Source organism: Schistocerca americana, chromosome 9 (assembly GCF_021461395.2).
Source record: "Schistocerca americana isolate TAMUIC-IGC-003095 chromosome 9, iqSchAmer2.1, whole genome shotgun sequence".
NCBI classification, from domain to species: domain Eukaryota; kingdom Metazoa; phylum Arthropoda; class Insecta; order Orthoptera; family Acrididae; genus Schistocerca; species Schistocerca americana.
This window is the reverse complement of record NC_060127.1, coordinates 112057462-112078703: the sequence shown is the minus strand read 5'-3', so window position 1 is coordinate 112078703 and position 21242 is coordinate 112057462. Positions and strand designations below refer to the sequence as shown.

General features: G+C 44.0%; 1 non-coding gene across 1 annotated transcript; it reads right to left on the bottom strand.

Moving 5' to 3' along the window:
* Positions 1-12588: 12588 nt before the first annotated feature.
* Positions 12589-12662, bottom strand: Trnat-ugu. The gene has a single exon. It is a non-coding gene; the product is annotated as a tRNA-Thr (tRNA).
* Between the last annotated feature and the right edge of the window lie 8580 nt (positions 12663-21242).

Sequence of the window (21242 nt, the reverse complement as noted above, 5' to 3'; positions counted from 1 at the left end):
AATGAAAATGGTTCGATGAACCCTCTGCCAGGCACTTAAGTGTGAATTGCAGAGTACCCATGTAGATGTAGATTCTCTCAATTCAACACTGTGATTGCTGCAGTCTCACTAACAGCGCATTGTCTCTCTTCCTGGTAGCCATGCCGTTCTTTCAAGTTATGACTTTTCGAATGACAGGGTGGTTGTCATACCGTCATAAAAAAGATACACCGCTATATTTGCACTTGGTGGTCAATTTTGGAACTGATTTCTTTCCACCATAAATCGGAACCCAATTAGCGCATTAGTATATCTGCGAAGTTCCGCTGCCATGCGATAATTGCAGCCCACATTGAACGTCTCCTATTAGCTGCACTTTCAATATGACCACCTGGTAATTTCCATACAAATCGGTGTTTCCGAATGTTATAGAAGCTAGAAGAATAGTGAAATCAAACTTAAAACGTATGTTATACAAACAATGATGTATTTTAGAAAAAAAAATTGAATGAAAATATAATCCCACTGATTTCATATTTTTGGATTTCCAAAATGATTTTGACGTCGTTCCTCACTAAAGGCATCTAATGAAATAGCATGCCTATGGATTGTCACCTAAGTTGTGAGACTGGATGCTAGAGTTTCTGTCAGAAATGTCACAGTTCGTAATAACTAACGGAAAGTCATCGAGTAAACCAGAAGTTATATGTGGAATTGCCTGAGGAAGTGCTATGGCCCATTGCTGTTCCCTGTCTACATAAATGACATAGCAGACAATCTGAGCAGCCCTCTTAGTTTGTTTGCAGATGATGCTGTCTCTTGCCGTCTTGTAAACACGTCAGATGACTAAACCAAGTGCAAAAATCAGTTAGACACGATATACATAAGCTGCAAAAAGTGGCACTAAAACAAATCAAGTAAATTTCGTTTATGCTTTAAATCACACCAGTCTAAAGGCCGTAAATTTAAGTAAATGCTTAGGGATTATAGTTATTAATAACTCAAATTGGAATGATCAAATAGGTAATGTTGTGTGGAAAACAAACCAAAGACTGCGATTAACTAGCTGAATTCTTAAAGAAATACAGCAGGTCTACTAAAGAGACTACTTACACCACACTTGACTGTCCTCTTCTCTTGCTGTGCTGTGTAGTGTCCGCAGCTCGTGGTCGTGCGGTAGCGTTCTTGCTTTCCACGCCCGGGTTCCCGGGTTCGATTCCAGGCGGGGTCAGGGATTTTCTCTGCCTCGTGACGACTGGGTGTTGTGTGATGTCCTTAGGTTAGTGAGGTTTAACTAGTTCTAAGTTCTAGGGGACTGATGACCATAGATGTTATGTCCCATAGTGCTCAGAGCCATTTGAACCATTTTGCTGTGTGGGACCTGCATCAGACGGGAGTGACGGAGGACATCAAAAAGGTTCAAACAAAGGCAACTCGTTTTGTATTATCGCGAAATAGAGGAGAGACTGGCACGGCCCGCATCTTGTGGTCGTGCGGTAGCGTTCTCGCTTCCCACGCCCGGGTTCCCGGGTTCGATTCCCGGCGGGGTCAGGGATTTTCTCTGCCTCGTGATGGCTGGATGTTGTGTGCCGTCCTTAGGTTAGTTAGGTTTAAGTATTTCTAAGTTATAGGGGACTGATGACCATAGATGTTAAGTCCCATAGTGCTCAGAGCCATTTGAACCATTGACTGGCACGGATATGATATATGTATTGGGGTGGCAATCATTAAAACAAACAACTTCTTTTTGTGTGTGTGTGTGTGTGAGGATCTTCTCGTGAAATTTCAACCATCAACTTTCTCCTCCGATTGCGAAAATATTCTGTTGGTGCCCACCTACATAGGGAGAAATAGTCATCGTGATAATTTAAGAGAAATCAGAGTTCGCAGAGAAAGATGTTCGAGAGTGGAACCGTATAGAAATACGTTGAAGGTGGTTCGATGAATCCTGTGCCAGGTGCTTGACTGTGAATTGCAGTGAAGCAGGTAGATGTAGATGTAAATTGGGAGAGATATTTCATATTTAAACTTGCGAGAGTGATTTTTAGGGCACAGGTAGGGTGCTCCAACTGTCACCAACGGAGTGTTCCCTTTTCCGTCAGCAGCGAGAGGACAAAAGCGACCTGTTAGAACAGTCTGAATCAGGTCATTGCATCGGGTTCGCTCAATTTAGTCGCGGAAGCTACGAGCCTCATTGCTGTATGAGGAAAGAACAATTAATTAGTCGTAGGTGACAGTGTCGTCGTATTTCATTCTCGTTGTTTTGGTTGGCAGGAGAGCCAACACCGTGTTAATAGAGGAGGCCCAAAGGCACGCGTTTTAGCTCAAGCAGGCTGGCGTGAGGTCTGGAACAGGTCAAGGAAATTAGAATTTAGAAAAATGGACGTAGCTGGTGGAATACTTAACTTTAATCCATAAATGGTGAACGTCGCTCTTGACTGTACATTATTCACAATGTCAATAGTAACTGAACATGGCGCCTTGCTAGGTCGTAGCAAATGACGTAGCTGAAGGCTATGCTAACTATCGTCTCGGCAAATGAGAGCGTATTTTGTCAGTGAACCATCGCTAGCAAAGTCGGTTGTACAACTGGGGCGAGTGCTAGGAAGTCTCCCTGGCGGTGACACCACACTCGTTTCATACCTAAGAACTTTCGTGTGAATATAAGGAAAATGTGATTGACTAAATAGAGATTTTGCATCACACGTTTATGTTTCGCGAGTTTTTGAGTCCGCTTTTATCTAGAAGCTGTGTGGCATTAAACTTCCCACTTTCTAGGCCAACAAAACTATTGCTGGTTTAACACAGCCAATATCCAAGCATAGCATAAACTGCAATCTTTTATAGGCTTTCGAATAAACAATCCCAGGTGCTGAAGAAAGATCATTAATTTAAGAGGTTTTCCTGTTTTGTGAGTGGTAACAGTGGAAACCGTGACTATACAAACTTTTAATGGAAACTCTGATCATATAATTTCAGTAGCCGTTTCCTCATTGCCTCACATCACTAACTAAAAGCGATTTCCGCTTAGAAGAGCCGGAATGTCAGAAAGTGGAATTAAAACTGAAGGTAACTTGTTACGGCGACATTTCGGCTGCTTAGGTCTGTAATTTTCAGGCTCTTGCTGTGTGAGTGGATTAAATTAGGAGAGGAGAAACAAAACCATTACAGAAATGCACTTTTTAATCAACCAGACGCGCCACAACGTATAGAGTGCCGCAACCAAGTTTACTTCACAAGAGCACTAAGCAAATGGATATCTGGCTTTTCTCTTCTGCTTACTGGAATTCAGTAAATATGACGTTGGTGAAAAATACAGTCAGATGGGCACGAAACAGATGGAAAGATGTAAGTAAACTAATAAATATTTAAAAAGTTATCGCTATAACTGTTAATACATTTTTTCCACTGTGAGACAAGAAGGTCAACGCCACTGTAGACAAATGTTTGCCTATGGAACCATCACTCTACCCAGCCATAAACATTTACGTCCGAAGCAACTCGACGGACATAAATGTCTTTCTTCATGGCTGCAAAATATGTAAATCGTATGAGAAGAGATTGGGACTGTTTGAATAGTGTGTAAGGCCTTCCATGCGAAACTTCTCCAACGTGTTCGAAACAGCCTTGGCATTATGTGGTTGCTCTCTCTCCATGGTATTTCTATGTTTTTGGAAAGCTGAAGAGAGATATTCGTGGCCATCGATTTGCTTCAGGTGAAGTGGCGGACGCCTGTATATAATCGTGGTGGCGTAGCGAACCGCAAACGTTTACCCATGAAGGCTCTGACCGACTTGTCCCACAGTGGGAAGAATGTATCATCAGTTATTGCGATTACTTTTGAAATAAAAAATAAGTTATTTACTTTTTTCCAATCTGTCTCGTTTTCATTTCACTGCCTCGTATACGGAGAGTCCAAAAAACACGGAAAATGCTTAGTATGTTTTGTGGGAAGGCACACTAATCTGTTTTTTGAAGAGGGAACCCATGTACGAGAACTCACAACTTGGGCGCTGGAGAGCGTCGAAGTCTGAGATGGGTGTGCGTTCCACATGACGCCAATAAACCCATCGTGAGAAGCACTTCGCACTGTCTACATTACATTAAATGTAAACACAATTTTTAATCAACCAGACGCCCCACTAAATGGCGAGTGGCGCAACCATGTTTACTACGCAAGAGCTGTGAGCAAAAGACTACTTAGATTTTCTTTTCTGCTTACCGGAATTCGGCAAGTATGACGCTGTTATAAGGGTCAGATGGGTACGATACAGATTGACAAAAAGTAAACCAATAAATATTTCAAAAGTTATCTCTGTAACTGTTAATACTTTTTTCCACTGTGAGACAAGAAGTCAACGCCTTCATAGACAAAAGTTTGTCTAAGAAGTACTTTGAACTCTGAACATCCTACGTCTATGCAGAGACTATCGTACATAGGCAATGGAGCGAATAGCTGTGTTTGTCTTTGAAGTATTTCAGTCGATCCGTCGACTCGAGCACTAAGCTGCTACACTGACGTTTCAATAGTGGCATACACCATAGAGAAAAGGTGTCAGATCATACGAGTCTGCTAGCCGTGGAACTGGTTCACTCCTACCAATCCATCGATTGAGATGTGCGACGCTGAGGTGATTCGGCTCTACATCTACATCTACATCTACATGACTACTCTTCAATTCACATTTAAGTGCTTGGCAGAGGGTTCATCGAACCACAATCATACTATCTCTCTACCATTCCACTCCCGAACAGCGCGCGGGAAAAACGAACACCTAAACCTCTCTGTTCGAGCTCTGATTTCTCTTATTTTATTTTAATGATCATTCCTACCTATGTAGGTTGGGCTCAAAAAAATATTTTCGCATTCGGAAGAGAAAGTTGGTGACTGAAATTTCGTAAATAGATCTCGCCGCGACGAAAAACGTCTTTGCTTTAATGACTTCCATCCCAACTCGCGTATCATATCTGCCACACTCTCTCCCCTATTACGTGATAATACAAAACGAGCTGCCTTTTCTTGCACCCTTTCGATGTCCTCCGTCAATCCCACCTGGTAAGGATCCCACACTGCGAAGCAATATTCTAACAGAGGACGAACGAGTGTAGTGTAAGCTGTCTCTTTAGTGGACTTGTTGCATCTTCTAAGTGTCCTGCCAATGAAACGCAACCTTTGGCTCGCATTCCCCACAATGTTATCTATGTGGTCTTTCCAACTGAAGTTGTTCGTAATTTTAACACCCAGGTACTTAGTTGAATTGACAGCCTTGAGAATTGTACTATTTATCGAGTAATCGAATTCCAACGGATTTCTTTTGGAACTATGTGGATCACCTCACACTTTTCGTTATTTAGGGTCAACTGCCACCTGCCACACCATACAGCAATCTTTTCTAAACCGCCTTGCAACTGATACTCGTCTTCGGATGACCTTACTAGACGGTAAATTAGAGCATCATCTGCGAACAACCTAAGAGAACTGCTCAGATTGTCACCCAGGTCATTTATATAGATCAGGAACAGCAGAGGTCCCAGGACGCTTCCCTGGGGAACACCTGATATCACTTCAGTTTTACTCGATGATTTGCCGTCTATTACTACGAACTGCGACCTTCCTGACAGGAAATCACGAATCCAGTCGCACAACCGAGACGATACCCCATAGGCCCGCAGCTTGATTAGAAGTCGCTTGTGAGGAACGGTGTCAAAAGCTTTCCGGAAATCTATAAATACGGAATCAACTTGAGATCCCCTGTCGATGGCGGCCATTACTTCGTGCGAATAAAGAGCTAGCTGCGTTGCACAAGAAAGATGTTTTCTGAAACCATGCTGATTGTGTGTCAATAGATCGTACCCTTCGAGGTGATTCATAGTGTTTGAATGCAGCATATGCTCCAAAACCCTACTGCAAACCGACGTCAATGATACAGGTCTGTAGTTCGATGGGTTACTCCTACTACCCTTCTTAAACACAGTTGCGACCTGCGCAATTTTCCAATATGTAGGTACAGATCTATCGGTGAGCGAGCGGTTGTATATGATTGCTAAGTAGGGTGCTATTGTATCACGTTTAATACGCCGTCTCTAGTAAACGTGCATTCATCTGTGATAGCACCAAGCTCGGAAATTGTGGCTGGAGCATGCGTTGTTGTAACACACTGCACAAGTTGTACCTGTCGTGGCTAACCCTCCCTCCGCATGCCTGAACTTTCAGCAAATAGTATAGATGTAGGTGGTGTTCATGGACAACACACCATATGGCACGTTTACCCGTGTGCAGTGCCTGTGCCATGTGCCGGCTGTTGTTGGCAGGGTCCTCTTCAAACATTGTCAGTTTGTCCTCCTCCAACAATATGGTTTGAGCCGAGTGTAGCGACCTGCATCACGTTATGGCATCTACCAAACAGTGGATTGGGGATAGTATTCGCAAGTACTAAGCACAAAGTGCTACTATTTGACCGTACAACGAACACAGGCAGAAAATACCTACGTGCAACTTTCCGGCATCTCTGAGGTGTCTCTCAATGGCTGTGTACATGGAACGATGTGGGGTACGTCTGTGCGGGAAACGTTCCGCTTGCAGTCTTGCAGCGGCTCTTCCACTGCAATCCTCGTTGATGTGTGCATGCGCAGTGCCGGTCATTTCTGCAACTGTGTATTCGTACACGTCACACGTCTAGCAACAATGTTACTACACTGGCAGACCACAGATGGTCCGCAGCAGAATGCGCACAAGGTCTGTGTTGCGGAATGTAGCGCTTGTATACGAATGCTTTTACGTTTCAGGTCTTCCATCTGCAACGCACTGTTATTTAAAAGGGTCCACACCCTCCGTAATCAGACACTAAAGCGCATCGGAACACAGCGTCACAACCGTTCGTTGTCAGACCTTTACACTTTCCAGCGACCAAAGTGTGAGTTTTCGGATATGAGTTCCTGATCAGTTTGCCTTGCCACACAACATAATAAATGTTGACTGTGATTTTTGGGACTTCGTGTACAATTATAAACTAAAGTAGGGCATCATTATTCTTTGCCCCAAGGTCATGCACATGGCTTGAGATCAAGTTAAGGTCTTGACGGCGGATCATTACGTAGGCTGATCTGGTTCTAAAGGTTTGCATAGATAGTGTTTTACAGTTAGTGTTACAGCGCTTTAGGGATTGGAGAGCGGACTTTTTGACAAGGAACCCCAGTCCATAATGTACCGTTAGGACATAAAACATATCTGAAGACCAAATCACCTTCGAATCTCCCACTTCACCATGCGGTGAAACTTCCTGGCAGGTTAAAACTGTGTGCCGGACCGAGACTCGAACTCGGGACCTTTCACCATGCAGTATTTGATGGTGGAGCTACATAAGGTGTTTATCCAAACAGTCAGCTGATCACCTCTGCCCATGAGGTACGATTGATGTCCGAGTACGCCTGTGGATTCGAGTAACTGGTACGCTTGCAACGAGATGGGTGTACTATGGTGCTCCATGGATTTGAGTGTGGTGTGCATGAGGGCATGCGTCACAGATACACCTCGTGCAACAAACACCAGGGCCATCATGTGGAGCAACTCCTGCCGAGCGCACAGGTCAGAGGTCATTGCTCCACAGAGGGCACAACCATAAATCGGAAGTGATACGATCTTCAAAATCATTTTACATCCAAACGCTACATTTCCAGACGTAAGTTGCTTATCAGAAAAATTTATCTGAGTCCCCTGTACAACTCCTAGAAGCCTGTGATAGGAAATTATTTATTCATTTCTTTTTTATTTATTTCTGAAGTAAAGACCTGCTGCCTGTTATTACATATCACGTCGTATATCGTGTGATTTTAAATGTTCTATCTTACAAATTCGGTATAATTAGTAGTACATTTTTTTGAAAATTTTACAAAATGATAAATTAAAAAAACTAACAAAGAAATAATTAAGTGCAAACACAAATAAACAATTTTGTTTAAACTTGTTGCTAAGTTAGATAATGATGATATTAAGGTACATACTAGGTTATTGATGTATTTTGATTCCAAATTAAAAATGTATTTAATGAAAGAAACAAGAGATGGAAATTCTACTTAGATATGATATGACAGTTCTTCCTTTTATACCTTCCATGTGATGATTACGTCTGTTACATATGTTGTCTTGACAGTGGTAATACTTATTTTAATGTACTGATTAGTTACGTTATAACGTGTTTCTGAACATAAGGTAACAGTGGAGATTGGGGGTTGATTCAAAATGTCACAGTTAGCTGCGTCAGGTGCGAGGGCCCGGTAAATCTTCGAGCCAGTCACACCTGATACAGCGAAATAAGAATACATCATATCTTCAGGTAGTGTTACTGTTGTGTACATAGTTCCGCGTAGTCAGCGCGTACACAACTTTCCCACTAGAGCACGCCCCGCTAAGCACAACAGCGCAGGAGCAGCGCTCGTCCGTCTCCACACTACGGGATGGCGCTGCCATAGAGACGGACCAAATTCTGCTTCCGCCAATCCGCGTATTAATATGTAACGCAGCCAATGAGAATGCTGCTAACGTAGAACCTTTTCTCCTCACGGATCACACTCGTGCAGTGACACATGAACACGCGAGGTATTATACCGAGTGTACAGACCTCCGATTAGTCAGTCTGCATTTGTCTGCGCCAGTCTGTACCACTCTGCATTAGTCTGTACCAGTCTGTACGAGTTCTACATTGGCCTATACCAGTCTATAGTGAAGTTTCAGTCTGCGCCTAATAAGGTTACCATATTCCTGTACATAGCCATGAAGATAAATGTTGAGACACTTTTGTCAAGTATCAGAGATAATGTGAGAATAACATTAACGTACCAATACCAACGGAACTTCAGATTGTCAATTGTAAATAGCATCCAGAACCAGGTTAAGTAATTTTTATGCTTGTTATTATTTTAATAAGTGTGTGTGAAAATTAATCAAGTTCTGTTTAAAGTTGGTCACCGTCAATCTGCTACTCTAAGCGTGCAAGTGGCATTTCTATCGTCTGACCTAATGGCAGAAGATAAACACACCACTATAAGACCACGAGACATATTGCTCACACTCGCCTACTTCGTTAGAGCGACAAGTCAAATAATCTGATGGTGTGTGTTCTGAAGGTCTTACAGTACGCACACCACAGTCACATACTATGAAATTATGGAACAAACAGCTGCACAGAGAGTTTCTTTTTCAGATTAATTTGACGTAGTGTATTACATCCTTCATTCACTTTTGCTATGTTGCTTTGTCTCGTCTTCACTTCCTGTGTGTGATGTACCATCCGATTCCGCATCTGTGCCTGTGTCTATGTTGTTTACTGTGTTCTGCTGATCTGTCCAAAGTTAAGCCCGTCTTATTCTAGCGTATGGTCTCTGCTGTTTGTATGTCATATATTGTGATAGCGATACTTCATCTACGATGTTGTTTATAGAGTTCCAGTCATGTTGCATGTGTATTAACTGTCATATGTGCCCGAGTTTCCTGAACTCGGTCTTATATGTCCTAGGGCACCGCAAATGAGCACTATGTGTTCAATTGTACCATTCTCACCACAGGCACAAGTGTTTTAGGGCCAAACCTGTGGAGATGCACAGGATACGGGCCATGGCCCGTCAGATAGTGCACAGTCCAGCGTGTTGGATTTATGTATTTCAGATTCATTCGCTGTCTTATATTGGGGAAGAAAGAGTAGACTCTTCTTCCCTTATCAGTTGTGTTCCATTCTGTCTGCCATGTATCAATTCTCCATTTGTTTATTTTCCGTCTGTCGATTATGTCTTGTCCAGTTATTTCTCTTATTGTTTTGCGTCTTCCCCTCTTCAGTCAGTATGTAGATGTTCTGTGGCGAATTGTAATGTCTGTAGGGAAAACTCCTAGTACCACGCACAGTGTTTCAATCGAGGTCGTGCCGAAAGCCTCCCCTTGCTGGTCTTATACGTACCTAAGCATAATCGATGTGCCCAAGCATTAGCCTCAAAGCAAGTTATCAACTCTAAGAGTGCTGTGTAATACGAGGGCTATTCGGAAAGTAAGGAGTGATAGGTCGCGAAATGGAAACCACAGTGAAAATCAAAACTGTTCTATCTACAACAGTTAGCTACAGCTCCAAGCTACTTATCTCCATAGTCGCCTAACTGACTTAGACGTTTGTCATAGCGTTGTACCAACTTTCCAATACCATCGTTATAGACGGCAGCCGCCAGTGCTTTCCACCAATTCTCTACGCTGGCCTACAGCTCGTTGTCTGTGTCAAAATTTTCTCTTCATAGGCAGCGGTTCATTTGAGCATAAATGAAACTCAGAAGTAGACAATTACGGGCTGTATTGCGCATTATCGAACATTTCCAATTGAAAACGATGCAGGAGCATCTTCATTGCCCCTGCAGAATGCGACTGAGAATTGTCTTGAAGAAGAAACCGCACGACAGTTATGTAATGTTGGCTGCATAGCTTCAGGCGAAATTTCTCACCAGGCCCTCGTACTTGGCGGGAGACATTATTGTTCTAGGTATCTTTATGTGCTCTCTGTGTGCTCAGAACTAAAAGGAACGACGGGCATACTAGAGACACTGCCCAACACGCCTGTGCAAAACGTCATTGGATTTCCACTGTGGTCTCCATTTCGGGACTGATCGTTCCTTACTTTCCGAATAACCCTTGTATGTCCTCATTGTATAAAGGGGTAGTCTGTATCTTGTAGGTTTATGCATCAGTTTCGTCGCTTTGTTAGTTGTCAGTCTCGCATTTTCGTTAAAATATAATGTTCATCAACATAATTGCCAAGGTATCTTGTCACAGCTTTCCTTTTTATAGAAGTGTCGTTTAGCTTTATAAATGGACTTCTTTTCAGCGTGCCTTTTAGAAGTTGGTAAATAGATTTGCTTGTTACTATTTTGAGTTTGTTGTTCGCGATGAACGCGACGAGCTGCGTCTCTCTAATTGAGATCTGGAGTTTGCAGATACCATTACCATAAGGTCTTCAGCGTAAGCAATCACCCCATTAGCCATGTCGTTGTCTCCTAGTGCATTCACTAGTGGTTCCATGGCTATGTCCCAGAAAATCGGCCACGCATGGATCCTTGTGGACAACCCTTTGTTACCCTCTTCATTTACAAGAATCTCTAAGACTGTTGTATAGAGCCAGTGGAACATTCATCTCTCCAAGTCTTGCAAACAGCCCTGGCCACCACAGGTTGTCGAAAGCACCAGCTATGTCAGTTACGATTGCTACTATGTATTTGTCATGTATGGTCTGTGACATTTCTGTGGCCCTATTTACTGCGTCATCGACGGATTTATGTCATCAATAAGCAAACTGATGTGGACTAAGGCCGAAGAGCTGCCGGTGCTACTGTAGTCTGTCGCTCTGCAATCTCTCCTGGAGCTTTGCCAGAATGTTAATGAGACATATTGTTCTGTATGTCTTAGGGTCAGTCGGGTCTTTGTCCTCCTCTTTCTTGATTATAACTGCATTTGCCGTCTTCCATGTATTCGCTATTCGTCCTTCTAGTAGAGTATTATTCAGTAAGTCTGTCAGATATGGTACGATAAGTGGAGTTGTTTCTTGGATGGTTTCGGGGTGGATGCCATCAGGTCCCGGAGCCTTTATATTTTTCATTTTGTGTATTGCCAGGGCACCTTCCTCGCGAACAAAGCGGATAGTGACACATCCGCTTTCATATTTGTCATCAGGTATCTGCGAAGGGTGATGTGAAATTGGTTGTCCTGATTGTGGTCATCATAAGGAAGCAGATTCTGTGCTGTGCACCTCCAGTGTCTTGTGGTAGTACCATCTGGTTTTTTCAGAACTGATAATACTGTAGGAGTCTTTATACGGTCAGTCGGCAGTTTAAACGGCTCCCCCCAGATGCTGTAATAGGAACTGTGAAAAAATGTTCAAATGCGTGTGAAATCTTATGGGACTTAACTGCTAAGGTCATCAGGCTCTAAGCTTACACACTACTTAACCTAAATTATCCTAAGGACAAACACAGACATCCACGCTCGAGGGAGGATTCGAACCTCCGCCGGGACCAGCCACACAGTCCATGACTGCAGCGCCCTAGACCGCTCGGCCAATCCCGCGCGGCAGGAACTGTGAATCACCCTGTTATTGCTGTAAGGCAGCAAGATTTTGGCACCATGGCTTTAATAGTCTCGTACTTTTATATTTAGTAGTTCGCCTGTGGCGGGAACTCGACCAGTTGTACACGTATATATCAACAATCCAATACAAAATTAATTTTTGTGAATGATGTAAGCTAGCCAGTGTGGCCGAGCGGTTCTAGGCGCTTCAGTCTGGAACCGCGCGACCGCTACAGTCACAGGTTCGAATCCTGCCTCGAGCATGGATGTGTGTTATGTCCTTAGGTTAGTTAGGTTTAAGTAGTTCTAAGTTCTAGGGGACTGATGACCTCAGAAGTTAAGTCCTATAGTGCTCAGAGCCATTTGAACCATTTTGAATGATGTAAAAGGCTGAAACTATCTCTAATTGGAAGGCGACAGCTTGCATATTGCGACATGGTAACTATATTACAATGAAATGAACACCCTTAGTTGCTTACAGGCGTTGACATACGTGAACGGGGACAGCTGAAAATCTGTGCCCCGACCGGGACTCGAACCCGGGATCTCCTGCTTACATGGCAGACGCTCTATCCATCTGAGCCATCGAGGACACAGAGGATGCGCAACTGCAGGGATTTATCTCTGGCACGCCTCCCGCGAAACCCACACTCTCAACGTATTGTCCCGCACTACATTCGTAGTGCCCCCGCCCATTACACTCCCGTAAGAGTTCGGGCACTGTTTGTGCATTCGCACAGAAGAAGAAGATGGTCAAGTGGCCGGTGAGCCGTAACTATATATATACTAAGATGGTAACTATGTTTCTAGGCTGTCTCACAGCGGACGTATTTGGTGTATTACGGAACAAATTAGCACGTCACCCAGTCCCTCCATAAGAAAATGACAACGGATGTGTTAATGGATCCAGTGAGGAACCTTCAACAAAATGGTTTTGACTGTACCAGTGTTAAAAAAAAAGGCCCCGTATTTTTTTCGAATGGTGCCTCATCATCAGCTGTAGTAAAAGTAATTGCCACATCAGCTTTAACTGCATAATTTCTCGATGGAGGTCTAAAGTTTTATTAATTATAATAACCAAAACAATATCCCTGTTTTCACTTTTCCAATCTTGCACAATACTTTTTCATCGTAGTGAAAGAACGGACAAAAGTACTTGCGCGTTCTAATTCATGGATTTACGACTGAGTTGATCGTTTCTTGTCTATAGCGAAGAGCAGTGTCGACGTCATAAAAACGTAATTGCGCATAACACGCTAAAATACCATACGTAGAAGTCATTGGATCTGACCTATAATACAAAATGTCGTGTTCTTAAAGTGTTGCGCTCCACATAAAAATGTGTGTGAAATTTTGGCCTGAGAGGCGACTGCAGCAAATGCTGCATTGTAGCTACGAATATCAGTAATTCTAATTCTTTGATTTATCTTGAATTTTTGGATCATTTGAAGTGCATACTTGACGAAGTGTGTTGAAAAATAAATTTTGTGTTAACGCTGAGAAGTTAACTTCTACCTTATGACAACATAAAAAATGGCTCTGAGCACTATGAGATTTAACTGCTGAGGTCATCAGTCCCCTAGAAATTAGAACTACTTAAACCTAACTAACCTAAGGACATCACAGACATCCATGCCCGAGGCAGGATTCGAACCTGCGACCGTAGCGGTCGCGCAGTTCCAGACTGTAGCGCCTAGAACCGCTCGGCCACTCCGGCCGCCTATGACAACATAATGCCGCTGCATCACATACAGTAACTTCTGACGCGAAACACGTTACATTACCAAATCTGCGCTGTAAATTTATCAAACCGTAATTGTAACTGTCAGGATCATGTCGAATCACCTTCAGTGCACATTTAAATTTATCAATCAATACAGCATTAGAGCACATATTGGAGACTTTTATGCGTGGTAGAGAAGATATCATCAGGGTTATGAATGTGTATTTCCTTTTATCACTCTTAACGGCTACGTACACACATGGTTTTTTCCTTTGTGCACATCTATGAAAAGTACCTTTCGAATTAGGTACGCTTCGATCGCCTCCTTGTATAATTAATATAAAATTCAGTACTTCAATTTTCGTGCTCACGTATTAATATTGTGGTATTAGATCACTGTTTACGATGCACAATCGGATTGTTAATCATACCATTGGCCGATACTGCTTGGCACCACGTATTTACAATTTCTGTAATACAGTATTGTGATAAGCAGGCGCCGACTTTTACTGCCCTGAGACAGAGCAGATAATGGAGGTGATGAACGGTGGGGAGCAGGGCACATTTAGATTGGGAGGGAGGTTGCTTTCAGGTGGAAAGAAAATAATTTCGGAGTAGTGTAACTGGAGAAAGAGCATCAGGGGAGGGAGAAGATGACAGGTCATTCATATAGTGTGAAGGAATTGTGGGGCCAGATGACCTACGAGGAATTTTCTCATTAATGATCCATGCAGTGGGAAGTAATGTTTTTGTAAAGATCTCTGGGATTCGTCGCCTGAGTGCAAATGTAGACACTGCGTATACAGGAGGATTAGTAACAAATAGGATAAGCAACATTATTTCTCTACTAATAACCATTTGTGTGTGTGTGTGTGTGTGTGTGTGTGTGTGACTGGCGGTCAACGGCTCGAAGAAAGCATTCCGAGGTATTCACCGTCAGTCACACTCGGTGATGGCACTAACAAATCTCTCATCTGTCCCATCTTCTTTTTATATTCTTCTTAAAAAAACAACAAAATTTTATTTATATTTCAACCTTAAATTATTGTTATTTTGAAAAGTATCATTCTTTGTAAATGTTGTAGATAAAACAAAAGGAATGAAAACTTTAAAAAGATGAAAAACGAAAATTGTAAGATGTACGACCTGTTTTAAACATCAGGTAACAGGTCTATAGTTTGGGAATAAATAAAAAAAATACAGACGTGAGCAGAGTATGACGAGACCAAAGGTTTCCATCTGTGGATCGATCGAGAGCACTTCACTGCCATGAACGATGGAAGACAGTTCCCTCCAGGGATCGAGCTAGAGACTTCGCTGGGGAGAGCTCCAGTGGAGCATCTGGCTGTTAGATGTTGAGAAGTGTTGCTTTTGATACAAGCGCGTGAAATAGCTTCCCCGTGACAGAGTTGTTATTCTGCTTCCATCGAGTTACGATCCTTTAGCTCTCTGTGGAGTCTGACGCATGGTGAAGTGCTTCTTTACACGAGAATACCCGAGCCGAATTTCTGTTCCTGTCTAGTGAGCAAACAGAAATCTTGACTCGTGGTCTGTCTTGTACGGAGGTAATTTCAGTCCTAGGAGTTTGCAGTCGTTGTAGTATGTCCACAGTGTAGGGAGAGAATTGTAGGTACGGCATGTACGTCAACTGTACAGCGGCTAATGCCCCCAGCGAGCAGATCTTCGGACAGTACAACTTCTGTCCGTAATTCAGCAGGCAAAGTACACACTTCGGTTCGGCGGATAGGGGAACATTCACAGTAAATGTGATGAGTTATTTGCTTTTCCAGTGAGCGTTTTGTAAAGGTGTCAGTCAGGGTGAGGGCCCTCTGTTTCTCACGGCTAAACAGTATTAGCCAATTTGATGTCACTCTAACGTGAGATGGGCGCAGTCTAAAGAGTGTCTGCTAATCCTAAAATTACGCGTACGGTAGAAGTCGACATTGTGCACTTCATATTTAGAAAATTTTTTTGCACTCTGCATGTTCTTTGAGAATATATAATATACGGCATTCACGTTGTCATTCAGTCTAGTAGATCCCAACAGGGATGACTGGTTCGGTGTACCAAACTAAAGTGAACTAAAACCACAACACGACACTTTGTTTAATGGAAACCCCTAGGTGTAGGTTGTCAATGGCACGGTCATCTTAATTATTTATAGGCACAAGAATTCCACTGCGGAGACAATATTAGGCAAGCATGTATACACACGCTGTATGTTACTAACACCACTGGACTTCACAGTCTAGCCTTTGTTTCAGATATTACTCCATTACAGAAAATATATTATATGGAAATAAATCTGTGGTTACTATTAATTTTATGTGTCACGTCACTGAAATAAATTATCAGCAAGGATAGAAACACTCTTTGCTGGGTCTTCCTGAACTTATCTCTACATCTGTTGACAACTCACTGTTGAAGACAGTATGGAATAATGTCCCTAAAAACAAATCATCAGTCGTTTCATAAATTTCTTTGGATGCCCCATATCAGACTTCCGCAGTCCGTCCCAAGTAGCTGAGAGGTCAGCGCGACAGAACGTCAATCCTAAGGCCCGGGTTCGATTCCCGGCTGGGTCGGAGATTTTTCTCCGCTCAGGAACTGGGTGTTGTGTTGTCCTAATCGTCTTCATTTCATCCCCATCGACGCGCAAGTCACCGAAGTGGCGTCAACTCGACAGACTTGCACCCGGCGAACCGTCTACCCGACGGGAGGCCCTAACCACACGACATTTACATTTATTTATACTTTCGCAGCGTTGGTACCCAGTCCAGTGCTTCTCCGAAGTCAAGGCATACTTCATTCCCGTGACTGCCCAGATCCATGGTTCCATTACGTCTTCTGAGATAAGCACAAGTTGGATTTCGTTTGACTGGTTCTCGCGAAGAAACAAATTTTGTTTGGAATATCTCATTACGATTGTGCTAAGAATAAGCTCTAGGATTTTACATGAGATAGTCATCGATGACATTGGGCAAAAGTTTTACGAATCACTTTGTGTCTTCCTTATTGTACATGGGTGTGATCTGCGCAACTTTCCAACTAAGAGGAACATTTTGTCTTCCGAGAGGTCTGCGGTATTTCACGGTTAAAAGAGGGGCTAATGTTTGTTAGTCATTAGCGCTACCGGGTGTGTTTCATATGGCTGTACTGTTACGCCTCCGCCTGTAGAACTAGGCTCTGCCATACAGTGGGCTGTTAATGACGCGGGTCTGGAACCTCGGTGGTGGGCGTGGGCGTGCCCTTCCATGCGTGCTGGAGCAAGTTCCAGCAGAGCCCTAAACGGCCTCCAGCCGGCGATGCATTAACAGAGTCTGCACTTTACGGGTACTGGCCGTCGACGTTAATGCCACAACTTGCCGCACAACTTGTTAAGTACTCGCCCAACCTGCGCGATAGCGCAACGGCCGGCACCGTAATTCGCCCACTTGGCCGGGAAGGCACGTAAAACTACAACTGCGCGCGTTGCGGATCTTACTCAATCGGCTTTATTTCTTTTTACAGAGTACCGGTCGTTGCTATACACTGAGCTAAGGAAAGCCATGGTATCGCGATATGCAAATGTGGAAATGGCGGTAATATCTCGTACGCAGGGTATAAAAGGTCAGTGCATTGAAAACTACTTGATTATGCCCACACGACGAGAATTAACACACTATGAACGCGGAATGGTAGTTGGAGCTAGACGTATGAGACATTACATTTAGCAAAGCATTGGGGAATTCAATATTCCGAGATCCACAGTAGCAAGAGTGTGCTGAGAATTCAATTTCAAGAATTACCTGTTCCCACGGACAACGCAGTTACCGACGGCCTTAACAACTCAGAGCAGAGTTGTCAGTGCTAAAAGACAAGCAACCGAAGAAATCAATGCGGGACGTACGACGAATGTATCCTTTAGAAGAGTGCGGCGAAATCTGGCGTTACTGGGCTATGGAAGCAGACGACCGACGCGAGTGCCGTAGCTAGAAACACGACATCACCTGCAGTGTCTCTCCCGGGCTCGTGATCATATCGGTTGGAGCCAAGAAGACTGGGAAACCGCGGCTTGGGCAGATGCGTCCTAATTTCAGTTGGTAAGAGTTGATGGTAGACTTAGAGCGTGGCGCAGATCCCGAATGTCAACAAGGCACTGCAAGCTGGTGGTCACTCCGTAATGGTGTGTGTTGGTCCACTTTGACACAGTAGAGTCTTGTACAACGGAATCAAGGGAGAGGATCTTGTTTGGTATCCGGTATCCTCTTTCTACAACACAACTTCATACATCTATTAACAGGGTTCTTTACTTACGTAAACAGGAAGCTACTTAACTTAAGGTGGCCACTCCCGTCGGACGTTAGAGTCCTCCCTCGGTCATGGGTGTGTGTGTTGTTCGTAGCATAAGTTAGTTTAAGTAGCCTGTAAGTCTAGTAACCAATGACCTCAGCAATTTGGTCCCTTAGAAATTAAAAAAAAAAAAAAAAACTTTAACAATCTATGTGTAGTGATACAAGCTCCTCATTAATAGTCCACATAGCCTCACTTCTGAGCCGGCCGGTGTGGCCGAGTGGTTCTAGGCGCTTCAGTCTGGAACCGCGCGACCGCTACGGTCGCAGGTTCGAATACTGCCTCGGCCATGGATCTGTGTGATGTCCTTAGTTAGGTTTAAATAGTTCTAAGTTCTGATGATCTCAGATGTTAAGACCCATAGTGCTCAGAGCCTTTTGAACCATTTGAACCTCACTTCTGGTGAAGTACAAGTCCCGCTAAGCAATGAGTGACAGATGCCAAACTAGGACGCGAGTTCCTGAGCCAGTGGGTGAGCTATTGACAGAGCGACTACACTCGTGACTGAGGCTGAGTGAGACTACGACTGAATGAGACTCAACCCCTGCGGTCAGCGGCCGCGATCTAAATGCTTGCGTTCGAGAGGGCGTTGGCGGCTCATTGCTTGCGAGTTTGCCTTTGGCCTCTCTCCTGATCGACACGCAAAATCGAGCATATACTATCGATTTTCATGCTGCATCTTTGTCGTTCGATGTGCTGGCGACAGCTTACGTCAGCACATCCCTCCACCGCGAAATATGGCACCTTTGTTGTGTAGGTAGGATGTGAACAACAAGGGGGGGGGGGGGGGATTGTACGCAGAGATGGACTGGAGGACGGCGTACTCCCGACCGTAGCTCGCCATCTTGCTTGGCAACAGGAACATCCTCCGGGGAACTGCTGCCAGGGCAGACCTGAGGTCGTGTCGTGGAGCGATGGCGATGGCGATGGCGGGTCCAGGTCCATCGGGTCAGCGAGGACGATGGGGGCGAGGGCGCATCGCCCATCCGCTCCTCCTGCGGTGCCCTGGTGGCACCGTGGACGGCTGCGAAGGCCGTGCGGTCCCGTGAGGCCGTGAATGTAGGGGAAGAAAAGCAGCAGAATCACGGGGCAAATGACATGTGCGAATTTGGTTCCGGTGGAGGCACTGCAAACCAGCGGGACGTGCAATCAAGTACATGTAAAAGCCAATGCGTTCCTACATGACGCCTTTTTCCCAGCGCCCACGGTTGCCATAAACCCTGAAAAGAAGAAGATCGCACGGCGCCAATGCGGTACTTGCGGACCACTGGCGGCTCCCGATGCTGCGGTGGGTGGAGGAAGTGTAGCAGCGTCCGATAGCGGCGGCCACGCAGAAGTTCCGCCGGTGATGGTACGTCTCGCTGTAATGGTACTTGAATTACGTAACCATTACGCCACCTCACCCCAACCTCTCGATACCAGCCATATTCTATTGTATTTCTGTAAAATAGTTAGTATATTTCTGTGACAACATTCAGATTTGATTTCATTAATGTAGAGGTACTTCGATACATCGATATGTATATATTGCAATGATATTATTCTTATGTGTAGTCTTTCTTTTGTCACTATGATCTTTGACGTACTTGTAACTCTGATTTTTGGGCGCGTAAGCGGTTATTGGAGAGTCCAGCTTTGGTCGTCAAGTTAAAAAGACACAGTTTATGAAATGTGAACTTTAACAGTGAGGAAGATATTTTCAAGTATGTTTTATATTGTGAAGTGATGTTTTGGAACGAGTTACGTGATACTGCAACAAAAGTAATAAAAAAGAAGTGTAACTTAAATTCGGAGTGCTGATTACTTTTTTACATCACCATTGTCCTAACTTGCAAAAGTTTAATCTTCAAGAATGGTTTATGAAACACATCTATAAAAATTTTGAATATCGCAGAATGACACCTAGGCCTCTTTGCATCCGAGCTTGGAATCATCACTACCTAGATTTTCGACGATTGAGCCATGAATTCACAACGAGACCAGCGTGGGAAACACGAAAAGATGAGTGCCTAGTTTATCCATTATTTCAAGAAATGACTTTATTAACTGTGCTCTAATGACACCTGCCACATAATATAACTTTGTTGTTGCCAGAAAATGCAATATTTAGCAGCGTGAGCAACACTACAATCAAAATTAATTTTTGACCTTTGTTGTGGTAGGTTGTTAGATCGTGGATGGGAGCGATAGGAGGCGAGAAAGAGTTGCAGCGCCTGTACCCGTGTGTGGATGGTGCAAGGCTTGGCCATCTGAAACTGTGTATGTAGCGTTCTGTTTCTCCGTTGGACTGGGGGTGAAACAGAGCACTTACAGTTGCCGAATGCCATTTCGTTCACAAAACCGTTCAGTATGGGCCGTGTTTACATGTATTGGACTAGGTAGTCTGGTCCAACTGAACCGACCATTGACTGACATTGATGAAGTTCGCCTATTTGGGGACCATCTTCAGCCATTCTTCCAAACAAGAATGTCATGTCACCACGGCACAATTCCTAGCAACTGGCTTGAAGAACGTTCCGGACGGTTCAAGTGAATGATTTGGCGACGTAGATCGCCGTACATGATACCCAACGAGCATTTGTGGGACATAACTGAGAGGTCAGTTCGTGGGCAACATCCTGCACCAGCAATACATTCGCAATTATGGACGGCTATAGAATCATTGTGACGCAATATATGTGTAAGACACTTGTTGACTCCATGCTGTCTCTAGGAATTGCACTGTGATGGGCAAGAGGTGGTCCGACACGACATTAGAAGGTATCCTACGACTTTCGTCTACCTCAGTGTATTTTATGGCTACTGAGATCCTGTCGACAACGAGTACTTTAGAGACAGGGTAAAAGCTGCGACTGAAGATGGATTGGAAAAAACAATACGCCTTGACCTTTTCAAAGGTCAATGCATTTGTCGAAAATTTTGAAAAGAGCTGCAACTTTCTGGAACTAGTGTCAATTATTCCACATGTACACCATCTGCACTGGTTCATTCTTGTTTGCCGGCCGGTGTGGCCGTGCGGTTCTAAGCGCTTCAGTTTGGATCCGCGTGACTGCTACGGTCGCAGGTTCGAATCCTGCCTCGGGCATGGATGTGTGTGATGTCCTTAGGTTAGTTAGG